General features: G+C 44.5%; 1 protein-coding gene across 2 annotated transcripts in view; it reads left to right on the forward strand.

The window, feature by feature from the left end:
• The window catches only part of LOC141148553 (uncharacterized), a 107684-nt gene that overhangs the window by 23159 nt on the left and 70982 nt on the right, over nt 1–13543 (forward strand). The window lies entirely within an intron of this gene.

Below are 13543 nucleotides of genomic sequence, written 5' to 3' on the forward strand. Positions count from 1 at the left end.
GACAGCCAACACATTGGGTACCCTTATATTTTGCTAACGTAGACCTTCACCCAGTTTTACATCTTTTATTATTATTGTTCCTCCCCAAGCCCCTTTCGAACAATCACAGATTTTTCTTTTTAATCAGGAGAGGGGTAGCAACATTTTTTTGGGGACAGCTAGCTGGAACTTCTTCTAATAATGCAAAGGTGAGAATGACGTCAAGCTTCCCAAGGAAACTTCAGGGCCTTTTACACCACACTGCACATGCTCAATGTGTTTCATCAGAATGCCAGCTGCAAGGATCTGGGAGAGACAACCAGTGTCCTGATGGCAATATAAAAAAATATAAACTGAACTTCAAAGCTTAGCTCTTCTTTCTGTGTTTAATTCATATAAAAAGAAAAAAAGACTGCATACATTGATGTCTCCACCCGAAACCAACCTTCCTTGACGCCTTTCATTACTGCTGGCTTGATTACAAGGATATCCTTGTTAGCAAGCTAGCAGTGTGAGTGAGCTGCAGTCCAAAGCTTAGCTCTTCTTTTTGTGTTTAATTCATCAAAAAGACTGCATACATTAATGTCTCCACCCGAAAAAAAACAACCTTCCTTGACGTGTTTCATCACTGCTGGCTTGCTCACCAGGGTAGCGACTTCACCTATCCTGGTGAGCAAGCCAGCAGTGTGGCTTATACTTTTTATACGTTTGATGGACAGTGGAGGCAGGCTGTGGCAGCCAGCATACAGGTTGTCCATTTGGGATCAAAGGAACAAAGCTGGAGCAGAGCCATGGGTTTGGGTATAGCCTCCTGATGACGTCAGAAAGGAACATGGTCACATTGAACCCAGCATGTGGCAGGGGATCTGCGGATCACAACAGGACAACACTGAATTTGTTGGGTGGGTGAGTATGCTAATCCAGCTCAACGAATTTGTTGGAGGGGGTTAATATCAATATAGACCCAAGGAAACTACAGTTCCCCTCCAAAGAGCACCTGTCACTTTGTCCACCAGATTTAGTTGGTAGAACACCTCAAACTCTCTGATGTTCATGTTTACCATGCTGCATTGTGATTCCACTTTGGGAACCCTCTGAAATGTATTTTTGTACGTGCGAAGGATCATGTGACCTTCTTCCCTTCCTCCCTTCCTCCCAGGATGCAATGCTTGGACCCTTTCTTTGTAATGTGATTATCTGTCTGACCTCATACTGAGTTTGCAGAGTTACCCATTTGGCCGTCTTTACGTATTCCTGATAGGTTCCTGCCAAGTGCTATACTGCTCTTTTCCGAATTGTGTAAAGCTCTCACTATTCCGAAGAGCAGGAAGCTTTAGTATAATGGAGGCAGGAAATAACAGAAAGAGTTAACTATTCAGACATAAATAGTGGTGGAGGCCCCATCCCCCACATTCCTGGCCTATCCAAATCTCTATCCTGGTTACATCTGTTGTTTCAACTACTGAAACCAGCACAGGCACTCCCATTCACACAGGGAATAGTGCAGAGTGAAAAACTGAAAAGAGACGTGGAACTCGCAGCAAACAATCACGACCCCATTTACGAGTGAATGAATGAGTGACTTGTATAACGCTACCTACACGCATGCATTTTAAAAATATATGCATAACCACTATGGTTGCCACCTCATCCCTTTAAACCTGAACACATATTAATTACACGGGTTCTGTGGCTGATTAAGGTGGTAATTAAACTCACTTGGTGCCTTATCTTCATTTAATTAGCCTCAGAACGTGTGTAATTCATAGGTGTTCGGGTTTAAAGGGATGAGGTGGCAACTCTAATAACCACTTACCTACTGCCCACTTTTACCCCCTTCCTGCCCAGGCCAATTTTCAGCTTTCAGCGCTGTCACACTTTGAATGACAATTGCACGGTCATACAACACTGTACACATATGACATTTTAATCTTTTTTTCACACAAATAGAGCTTTCTTTTGGTGGTATTTAATCACCACTGGGTTATTTTTATTTTTTTTTTTTTTGCTAAATAAACGCAAAAAAGCTGACATTTTTTAAAATACACCCCCAAAAATTTTCAGTTTGTTATAACATTTTGGGAATAGGTAATGTGTGCTGATGAAGCGGCACTGATGGGCATTGATGAGCACTAATGAGGCTGCACTGATAGGTGCCACTGATAGGCCGCACTGATGGGCACTTATTGGCAGCATTGGTGGGCACTGTTGGAACTGTACTGATAATCAGTGGCCTGATTATCAGTTTAGATGTCCCTTAAAAAAAAAAAAAAAAAAAAAAGCCAGTTATCGGCTCTCTTCTCTTTATCTTATGCTGTCAGTGTGAGGAAAGGAGTTCTGATAACCAGCTTCTATTTACATTCATGATCAGCTGTGATTGGTTGGACACAGCTGATGGTAAAGAGCTGCTGATTGGCTCTTTACCTCAGTCTGTGTTTAGCAGTGTCCTTCAGACACTGTGATCACAGAGCGTGCCACCCGTTCCCAGCAGCGGGCGCGATCACAGGAGGCCGTCACATGACGGCCTCCCAGAACTAGCCATCCATGCTGTAGGCGCCATTCAGCAAGTGGTTAATGAAGGGGATCATTCTGGTGTCCCAACAATGTGATGGGCAAGCCCTAAGCCCCCATTCACACCGATGCGACTTGTCATGCAATTTTGGCTCACCCCATTGCCAGCAATGGAACCAGTGATGTCGCAGCGATTATGAAAAAGGTTCCTGCACTACTTTTTACCGATTTCATTGTGACTTGCATAGATTTCTGTTAAATGAAGTCAACAGTGCAAATTGCAGTTTCAAAGCCCATGACATCAAAAAAATCCCCTGAAAAGTAAGGCAGAGAAGTACTGTCAATTATTTTGGGAACCATCAGCAAAATGAAATTTACAGTACTTCTCTGCCTTACTTTTCAGGGGATTTTTTTGATGTCATCCTACGTTTTTATAGTTTAACTAGAGATAAATGTATATGCAAATGTTTTGATGTTTTGTACAATAAAAAAATTAGACTTTATGATAGACATTGTGTTGCTGCATTTAAAGTGGTTCTAAACCCATTACAGCCAGTTTAACCTACAGATAAGCCTAGATTACGGCTTACCTGTAGGTGCAAGAAATATCTCCCAAACCTAAAAGGTTTAGGAGATATTTGCAGGAATAGCGGCACTGACGTCTATGGCGCATGCACCGTAGACATCAGGCGCAGGCGCACTGAGCGTGCCGTTTCTAACAGCGATCATGCTGTTAGTGGCGGCACCAGCGTACATGCGGGGGAGTGATGTCATCGTGGCTCCGGCGCTGCACCAGCGGGCATGCGGGGGAGTGACGTCATTGCGGCTTCGGCCAGTCACAGCGCCGGAGCCGTGATACCCAGAAGTCGCCAGATAGATGGCGTCGTCGTCGGAGGCATACGAAGGCAGATGCCGCGGCTTCGATCTCAGGTAAGTAATTCATAATGAGCTAGTATGTTATGCATACTAGCTCATTATGCCTTTGCCTATGCCTTTTTCTTTTATCTTCTTTCTCTCTTCTACTTTTTCCCCCATTCTCTCTCTCCTCTTTCAATTTACAGTGGCAGCTGGTGCTCAAAATGTTTGGAGGGTGCAGCAAACAGACAGAAAAATACTGAACCCCTCCATCAATCGCAGCCTCACTGTGCCCATTAGATGCAGCTATTGTGCCCATCAAATGTAGCCACTGTGCCCATCAAATGCAGCCACTTGTGCCCTTCATATGTAGCTACTTGTGCTCATCATATGCAGCCATTATGCCCATCATATGCAGCCATTATGCCCATCAAACGCAGCCACTGTGCCTGTCAAATGCAGCCACCTGCGCCCATCATATGCAGCCACTGTGCCCACCGACCCCCCCCCCCTTGCGGCTCTGGCAGCACCCAACCCCCCCCTCGTCTCTGGCGACAGCAGGGCCGTCTTTAGCGCAGGGCAAACGGGGCACTTGCCCTGGGCCCAATTTTGTTGGGGGGCCCGCGCTACCCGTGAATTGGGACCCCGATGACAGTTTTGCAGAGCGCACAGAGGACACGGGAGGCTGTGTTTTGGCGCTAGCCAGCTGAGAGGGGGCGGGGCCAGGAGCTCCACTGACGCTCTGACCCCGCCTATGTGCAGCCTGTATACTCGGAACAGAGCGTCTGTAATGAGAGCCAGTGATCGGAGTGGGAGCGTCAGTGGAGCTCCCGGCCCCGTCCCCTCTATACTGGCTGGTGAATACAGAGGTCCACTGACGCTCCCACTCCGATCACTGCTCTAACTGCAGACGCTCTGTTCCGAGTCTGCACGTAGGCGGGGTCAGAGCCCCCCTCAGCTGGCTAGCGCGGGAATACATCCTCCCGTGTCCTCTGTGCGCTCTGCAAAGCTGTCATCGGGGCCCCAATTCACGGGTGACGCGGGTCCCCCAACAAAGCATCAGTGGAGCTCCCGGCTGTTGTAGTGAGAGCAGAGACTGAAAGCCCCGCCCACAGACCTGAATGTATGTAGTGAGTTTGGCTGGCCAGGTATATCCTTACACCCTTAAATGCCTGAATGTTTAAACCCTGAGCTGTGTTATTCAACTGTAAAGCTGTGCATTGCTGAAAGTTCTCTTTCATGTATAATGTCTGCAGTTTCTGATTGTCTCCTGCAGTATGTCCGCAGTCTCTGGTAAACTCTTGCAGTATGTCCGCAGACTCTGGTAATCTTCTGCAGTATGTCCGCAGACTCTGGTAATCTCCTGCAGTATGTCCGCAGTCTCTGATTGTCTCCTACAGTATGTCCGTAGTCTCTGGTAATCTCCTGCAGTATGTCCGCAGTCTCTGGTAATCTCCTGCAGTATGTCCGCAGTCTATGGTAATCTCCTGCAGTATGTCCGCAGTCTCTGATTGTCTCCTGCAGTATGTCCGTAGTCTCTGGTAATCTCCTGCAGTATGTCCGCAGTCTCTGGTAATCTCCTGCAGTATGTCCGCAGTCTCTGGTAATCTCCTGCAGTATGTCCGCAGTCTCTGGTAATCTCCTGCAGTATGTCCGCAGTCTCTGATTGTCTCCTGCAGTATGTCCACAGTCTCTGGTAATCTCCTGCAGTATGTCCGTAGTCTCTGGTAATCTCCTGCAGTATTTCTGCAGTCTCTGATTGTCTCCTGCAGTATGTCCGCAGTCTCTGATTGTCTCCTGCAGTATGTCTGCACTCTCTGACACTCCCCTGTAGTATGTGTATTAATGTGCCCCTTTACTTGCTCAATTATTTGGGCTTGCTCCACTGCTCAGTGAGAGGTAATGATGTGCATTAACCACTAGCAACCAACCTCAGCGAATAGTAGTGATCTGCTTTAATCTCTAGCAACCAATCAGTAAGTGGTAATGATGTGCTGTAACCCCTAGCAACCAATTAGTGAGCGCTAATAATGTACATTAACCTCTAGCAATCAATCGGCAAGCAGAAATTATGTGTTGTAACCTCTAGAAACCAGCCAGTGAGCAGTAAGGATAGGCTGTAACCTCTGGCAAAGAATTGCAATCGCTGCGTGATCTGCTGCAGTAAACTGATTTTGAGTCTACCTGCTATTTTTTGTATGTTTCAGAATGGAGGCGGGGGGCCCCAAGAAAATGTTTGCCCAGGGCCCAATCATAATTAAAGAAGGCCCTGGGCGACAGCACAACCCCCCAGCAACGCTCTGGCAAGACCCCTCCCCCCGCGAGCGCAATTCTGGCAGCACCGAACCCCCCCACACGTGGCTCTGGCAGAGGAGGCTTACCGCAGCAGCTCCTCCAGCGTGTTTTCTCCGTTCCAGCGTGTGTCTTCTCCACTTCTCTTCCTAAGCGCCAGGCATCCAATAGGGTGGCCTGGCGCTTTGGCCAATCAGGAAACAGGTCTGCCGCCCTGCCTCCTGATTGGCGGGGAGGAAGGTTAGTGTGAAAATAGCGAAAATTTATTTGCTATCATCACACAATTGGGTGGGATCACTCTCTGCGCCCCGAGCCCACCCTATTTTGAAACCTATTAGAGCCTCTGGCTCTAATCAGGTGCTTCAAAAAGTACCACCCCCTCCCACCCCCGCCATGGGAATCCATGCGTCTGGTGTCCTGAAAGGGGTCGGGTGCATGGATGGGGGGTGGCGGCGCCCTTGCGCCCACAGTGCACGGTCCACCACTGATTGTTCTGGTAGCAGAACTTTTATTTCCTTGGTTATCATTATACCAATTGTTCCAATATGTAGTATAAGATTTTAGATTCTATAATAATTTTTTTTTTTTTTTTTTGTTTAAAAACTATACTCTTGACGATAATTAAAGTGGAGGTCCACCCTGAAAAAAAAAATGCACAAAAAAATACCTAAAAAAATGGAGGAAAAGAGTAAAAAAATTTTTTTTACTTACGTGAAATGGCTGTTGCTAGGCAGTCTTCCTAATCTGCCTCTTCCTACGCCGCGGTGATGTTGTCTCTTCTCCTCCCCGCGTTGTCTTCTGGGGAATGGGGCGCGGTGTGTTATGGGAACTGTGTGTGTCCCACAACACATCACGTCCCATTCACAAAGCGCTGCGCGACTCGTGCATGCGCAGTAGGAAACGGGCAGTGAAGCCGTAAGGCTCCATTGCCTGTTTCCCTTACCTAGGATGGCGGTGCCAGGACCCGAGAGCCGAGGGACGGGTCGGCCCCGAGCGGCCGACATCACGGGCACCCAAGACAGGTAAGTACTTATTTTACTGCTGGAATCCTGCTTTAAGACTTTTTTTTTTTTTTTTTTTTTTTTATTTGAGGTCATCTTGTATTAACCTGGTCTAAGTTGGTTTTATCCTCTCTTATACAATGTATGACGCAATCTTTTAAGTAGTTAGATCCAGTCTAAAATTGTTTTAGTTAAACTACTTTTAGTTTATATTGGAACTACAACTCGATATTATTACCATATATGTGATCTTTTCTTTTGCTGTCACCATATTTACTTATGTATTATAATTGTTAAAATTCAATAAACAAATTTGACAAGAAAGTCCTATGGGAGAAAAGTGTTCAATGTACAATTGGGGATGTAGCAGCTCCCGGCTCCATAAGGGCCCACCTGTATTCTTTTACTGTGCAAAACCATTCCACGGAGCAGGTAAGTATAACATGTTTCTTATTTAATAAAAATAAAAAGTGAGCCTTTAGAATCATTTTAACCACTTGACCTCTGGAAGGTTTTACCCTCTTCATGACCAGGCCATTTTTTTGCTGTACGGCACTGCGCTACTTTAACGGGTAATTGTGCGGTCATGTAACACTGTATCCAAAAAAAGTTATTTAAATTTTTCAAACAAATAGAGCTTTCTTTTGGTGGTATTTGATCACCGCTGTTTTTTAAAAAAATTTTTGCGAAATAAAAGAAAAAAGGCGGAAAATTTAGAAAAAAAATATTTACTAGTTTCTGCCCTAAAACATATCCAATAAAAAAATAAAAAAAACAAACATTTCTTCATACATTTTGGCCAAAATGTATTCTGATACATGTTTTTGATAAGAAAAAAAATCCCCAATAAGTGTTTATTGATTGGTTTGCATAAAAGTTATAGTGCCTACAAACTAAGTTATATATACTGGAATTTTAATTTTTTTTAATGCTACTACTGTCGGCGATCAACGACTAATAATGGGACTGTGATAGCATGGTGGTCAATCTGACAATAACTAACTGACACTGGAGGGAACTGACTTATGCCCTGTACATATGATCGCACATTCCGACAACAAAATCCTTTTTTTTTTTTTTCGACGGATGTCCGCTCAAACTTGTCTTGCATACACACGGTCACACAAAGTTGGTGGGAAATTCCGAACGTCAAGAACGCGGTGACGTACAACACGTACGACGAGCCGAGAATAATGAAGTTCAATAGCCAGTGCGGTTCTTCTGCTTGATTCCGAGCATGCGTGGAACTTTGTGCATCTCAGATTTTTTGGTTTGAGAGAAGGGTATGGCGCTGTTCCTTTAAAAGAACTTTTTTGTCCTACGTATGTGCTATATACAGTTCATAAAACTTTCTAAAAATCAAAAACCATACATGGTGCTCCTATTTAGATCTAAATAGGAGCACCATGTATGGTTTTTGATTTTTAGACAGTTTTATGAACTGTATATAGCACATACGTAGGACAAAAAAGTTCTTTTAAAGGAACAGCGCCATACCCTTCTCTCAAACAAACTAATCTAGCCGTCCCCATATATATGGTGACTGCATGTTGGGAGGCAGCAGTTCCAAACAGGTTATAATTACATCTCCATCATCTCCACTGCGCGGGTTTACTATTATTTTTTCCAGCTTCTCAGATTTTGTGTGACGGAAATTCCTATGGAAAATGTGTGATGGAGCCAACACACGGTCGGAATTTCCGACAACAAGGTCCCATTGAACATTTTCCGTAGGAAAATCCGACCGCGTGTACGGGGCATAACTGTCACTGACATTACAGTGATCAGTGATAACACTATACACTGTCACTGTACTAATGACACTGGCTGGGAAGGGGTTAACATCTAGGGCGATCAAGGGGTTAAAAGTGTGCCTAACCATCTGTACAGTGTGCTGCTTTTCACTAAGGATCTCTCAGTTTCTCATCCCTGCTGACAGATCGCTACCTTTGTTCAGAGCTCTGTGTTGTTTACCAACACAGAGCTCTGGGCTGTGATTGCACACTGGGAGTGTGTTGGTTGAGTAGTATTATTTGCCAAAGTAGCTCTTCAAAAGATGGAAAATTGAAGGCATGGGTGGCAGGACAGGAATGTATTATGTCTCCCTCTAAGTAAAAGGGGAACTAAGTTCCGCAATCTGGTGGTAGACTCCTGTCATAAAGTGCAAGTATGCCCACTTACCTCTCAGTGTACCCTCCACTAGTGATGACGGGTCCAGCCTCCGCTTGTCATAGTAATCCTCCCCCCCCACGCTTCTTGTAGGTCTTCTTCGGCCATTGGACAACCACTGACAATGTCACTCCTGTGCATGAGCACACATTGTCCCTGACACCGATCCCTATTCTTGGCATGCCAAGAATGAACCGAAACATACTATGCATGGTACATACAGTACTATGCATGCAGTATAAATGCTCGAAGAGCTACTCATCCATACCTTAACAGTCCTGGACACAGTGCACTGGACTGTTAAGCTACGAACGAACAGCACGAATAGCTCGATGAGTGTTTATTATTCATACGTTTGTGAGTACATTTTATGACAATTTTCTAATAAATTGAGATTGTGGGATAATAGGCACTAGGCTGGTGTGCTCTTATGTGTTTGTTTCTTGTAGTGACTTCAGGATATCCCCAGTCCTAGAAGGCATCAAAGCTTGAAGTGTATTCCGTGATGTGAATTCATCTCCAACACTTGAACCAGGCTGCCACATTCATGTACAGAAGGCATTTTCTATGATAGTCCATCAAATTGGATGTGGGAGAGAGAGAGAGAGATTACAAAGCACTATAGGTTTATCTATAGCAACAGCACAGTCTCTAATTAGGAACACTATATTAACCTTGGTATTGCAAGCCAACCTTGCTGATCAACCATTGTGTGTTTGGCTTCCTGTTTCCTGCTTGCCGCGTGCTCTTCGTTTGTCTCTGTTACTGACCTTGGCATGTTCTTGACTATTCCTGTCTGCTCGTTAAATTAACAAACACCTGAAAAGTTTGTGTATTGAAGGTGTGTAACATTGTCCAACAATTGATAACATAACAAAATAAAGGGCCAGATAAGGTAGTATCCAAAGGGCCCACACAGCAATTACACCCGTGAACTTAAATAATAATTGGTGTCCATCCATAAATGGTGCAATCTTCACAGTTGAATGAAGGACTAGTGCAGAAATCCACCACCAGAATGTAAGGGGTTACTGCTTACCGGAAGCCCGTGATCCCCCGTTACAGAGGATCAAGGGAAGCCTGTATATAGAAAAGCCCTCCAGAGCATATCAGGTACATCAACTATCCTCAATGTATTGGGGGTGATAGTACAACCTCCAGAAACGCCCAATGATCCTCATAACACTCCAAAACTCCTCATTTCATTTCAAATTCATGAGTGGATGTGCATGGCATGAAAAAATCAAATTACTCCATAGTGTAAAACCTTCAAATTTATTAAGTGTTAAAAACAGTATTGCACTTACATAAGCAAGCAGATAAAATGCCTTGGTGTCTGGCACACAGACCAACCCGTCCTTCTGGAGCCGTCAACAGCAACACAAGGTGACGTCAGCACGTTGCTCCAGGGGCACGGGCGGCGAGCTGCGTCACCTCCCTTTATACCATGGCAACCCCACCAAGCCTCGCTCTCGGCCCTAGTCCATCTGTGGACATGCGCAATAGCGTTATGGAAGCTGGTAACGTCCGTAGACCACATAGAACGAGTCAGGTTCGGGGTCCATGGTTAATCACATAGATTGTAAATGAAAAAGATATTTAAGTGGCATGAAGATCGAATTAATAAACTCCTAAACATTTACTCACTGGGCGAACCAAAAAGGCAAGGACACAGGGAGAAATTTAAGTATGACAATAAAAATGATAAAGGAATACAGAATGCCTAGTGTCACCCGGCTTAGGCGGAAGCGGGTTAGATGTCCACAATGTTTTCCAATTTTGATTACTGTATTTATGTTGTGCAGGAGAATTGCTGCTGGTATTGCTTATATGGTATTTCACTGTAACCATTGGGATCGGGTATATGTGTTTTATAATTTTTGACCTTAGCGCAGTTTGTTTTTTCCTTTTTTGTTCATATCCTTATTGCCCCATCAGTGAAAAAAAACCCCTACGCAGCTTAAAGTTAAACATCTTCTCCTTCAATCTTATTGTGTGGCCCTGTGTCTTCTTACACTCCCTGAGACAGAATAGTTTCCTACCTACGCTGGGATCACCATTGAGATATTTGAGATATTTGTATATCGCTATCATATTTCCTCTCAAGCATCTCTTCTCCAGAGAGATAATAGTTTAATGTTTGTAGTCGTTCCTCGTAATTGAGGGCCTCCATTCCTCTTGTTAGTTTTGTGGCCCTTCTGTAGACTCTCTCCAGTTCCAGCACATCCTTCCTGAGGACTGGTGACCAGAACGGGACAGAATACTCCAGATGTGGCCAAACCAGACTTTTATATAAATTCCCTAGCTTTATTTTATCTAGAATCAAATGCGTGGAACTCATGGAGACACTCACTGCTTGCTTAAATAACATTTTAGATAGGCACAAATTCAATAATGTCTGGGAGCTTTGGCATCTCAGGACGGACCCTCCATAGCTGGTTCCTCCTGTTATGCAGCTGTCCCTTTTTTCTTTTAGCAGCCATAAGGTGGTCTGGATAATGGAGAGACACATTTCCTTTCATCTTTCTTTTTTTTCCCTTTTATCTCTTCCTATCTCCCAATTTTTTTTTTTTTTTTTTAGTTTTGTTTTGTCTACTTTGTGTTACATTCTTTGCAAAATAAAGATTGTGTTTAGGCTTGAAGCCTAGGTGATATGTGTCGCTTGGCTGTATGCCTAATCTTTTTCTTGCTTAGCTTAGATGAAGGGTTCTTCATGCAGATAAGCTTTAGGCCTATTTCACACAAGCTGTCCAATTGGGTCCATTGTTTTAGTCAGAACTGATCGGACCCTCCATTTTCCTCTATGGAGCAATGGATATAAACCAACTTGTGACCGTTTACACCTGCCTACCTCCAGTCTGCTAAAAACAAATAGAAGGGGATCCGTTCCCCTCCATCTGGGTGGATCGGAGGGCAATCGGGTGTAAACGGACAGCAAGTCCGTTTGTGGGGAGGTGCAGTGTGGTGCAGCGGCAGTATACACACAGAGCCCAGTTGCCATAAAACTTGGAGCTTGTATTGAAGCGAATGCCAAATTACAAACACCCCAGCAGGAGAGTGCTGCTTAGGGAAAACACTCACAGTTTAGTTCAAATGAGGAAATGCAGCAAGAGGAGATGCACCGACAGCTTCTGTTCAGGGGGTGAAGTGCAGCCTGGCAGCCTGGTCGGTTCGGTCCCAAAAAGGGGAGGCTTCCTTGAGGATAGAGAATCCCTAGCCTGTCCCTACTCGTCAGGAACCTTTCCCTGCCACTAGTCACTTTCTCTAACAGATGGTGGTCTCTCTCCCTATGCTACCCACTTCACAAATGCCTGTTAAAGAACCCGTTGACCCAAGATGGCCACCAGGGGTCGCATGGATGCAGCGTAGCCAACCGGTAACACTGCTTTATGACCCTGGAAACCACAGAGAAACCAGGTTTCCATTAACTTTCTCTCCAGGCTGTAGTACCCCTCAGTTGAGGGCCGCCTGCAGTGGAGAAAACAGACTGTACCTGCCTATGCATTTACATCTGACTACCCATAGAGCAGAAGTGGAGCAGACACAGATCTGTCATCCGCCTGCTCCACTCTGCTCAGCAGGGGATCAGCGAACAGATCCCCCGGCCCAGCTGAGAAAGCAGAATCTGCCCCGTGTGAAAGGGGCCTTACCATATAGCTCCTTGTTGACTGACGCCTCAGGATCTATGCACTGATAAAGCTGGACATTATTCTTATTTTCTTTTATGACGTATATATGACCTCTCACATTGGTTTTAGGAAAACAGCTTATTGATTCTCTCATGTAATCGCTTTTTTTAACCCTCCTATGTGATCCTTCTCTTAATTTTTACATGCAGAATGTTGTACAAAGTATTGAATGTTTTGAAAAATGTTTAATAAAAAATTATATTTCTTTAAAAAAAATTTCATATGCAAAATTATGCATATTTGCCTGACTGATAACATTGTTAAATATTTGTTTTGTCCTAACCACAAGTAAGATATAAAATATATACCCGTATTTATCGGCATATAACACGCACAGGCATATAACACGCACCTTCATTTTAAAAGGGAAGTTTCATGAAAAAAAAAACTTTAATTTTAAATAAAGAACTTTGAAGCAAAATAAGGGTCAGTGCCCATCAATGCAGCCTGATCAATGTTCATCTGCAGCCTCAAAATTGCCCATCAATGCAGCTTGATCAATGCCCATCTGCAGCTTCACAATTGCCCATGAATGCAGCTTGATCAATGCCAATCCACAGCCTCACAATTGCTCATCAATGCAGCTTGATCAATGCCCATCTGCAGCCTCACCATTGCCCATCAATGCATCTTAATCAATGCCCATCAGCAGCCTCACAATTGCCCTTCAATGCAGCCTGATCAATGCCCATCAGCAGCCTCACAATTGCCCATGAATGCAGCTTGATCAATGCCAATCCACAGCCTCACAATTGCTCATCAATGCAGCTTGATCAATGCCCATCTGCAGCCTCACCATTGCCCATCAATGCATCTTAATCAATGCCCATCAGCAGCCTCACAATTGCCCTTCAATGCAGCTTGATCAATGCCCATCAGCAGCCTCACAATTGCCCATCAATGCAGCTTGATTAATGCCCATCTCAGGCAGGGGGGCAGGATGAGCACCATCAGATTACATACAGGGAGAATCTCCTGTTTACTCGGCGGCCTCTTTAATACAAAGTCCCGCCTCCTTGACCAAATTCTATGATAGACAGAACACTG

This window comes from Aquarana catesbeiana, linkage group LG06 (genome assembly GCF_042186555.1).
Source record: "Aquarana catesbeiana isolate 2022-GZ linkage group LG06, ASM4218655v1, whole genome shotgun sequence".
NCBI classification, from domain to species: Eukaryota; Metazoa; Chordata; class Amphibia; order Anura; family Ranidae; genus Aquarana; species Aquarana catesbeiana.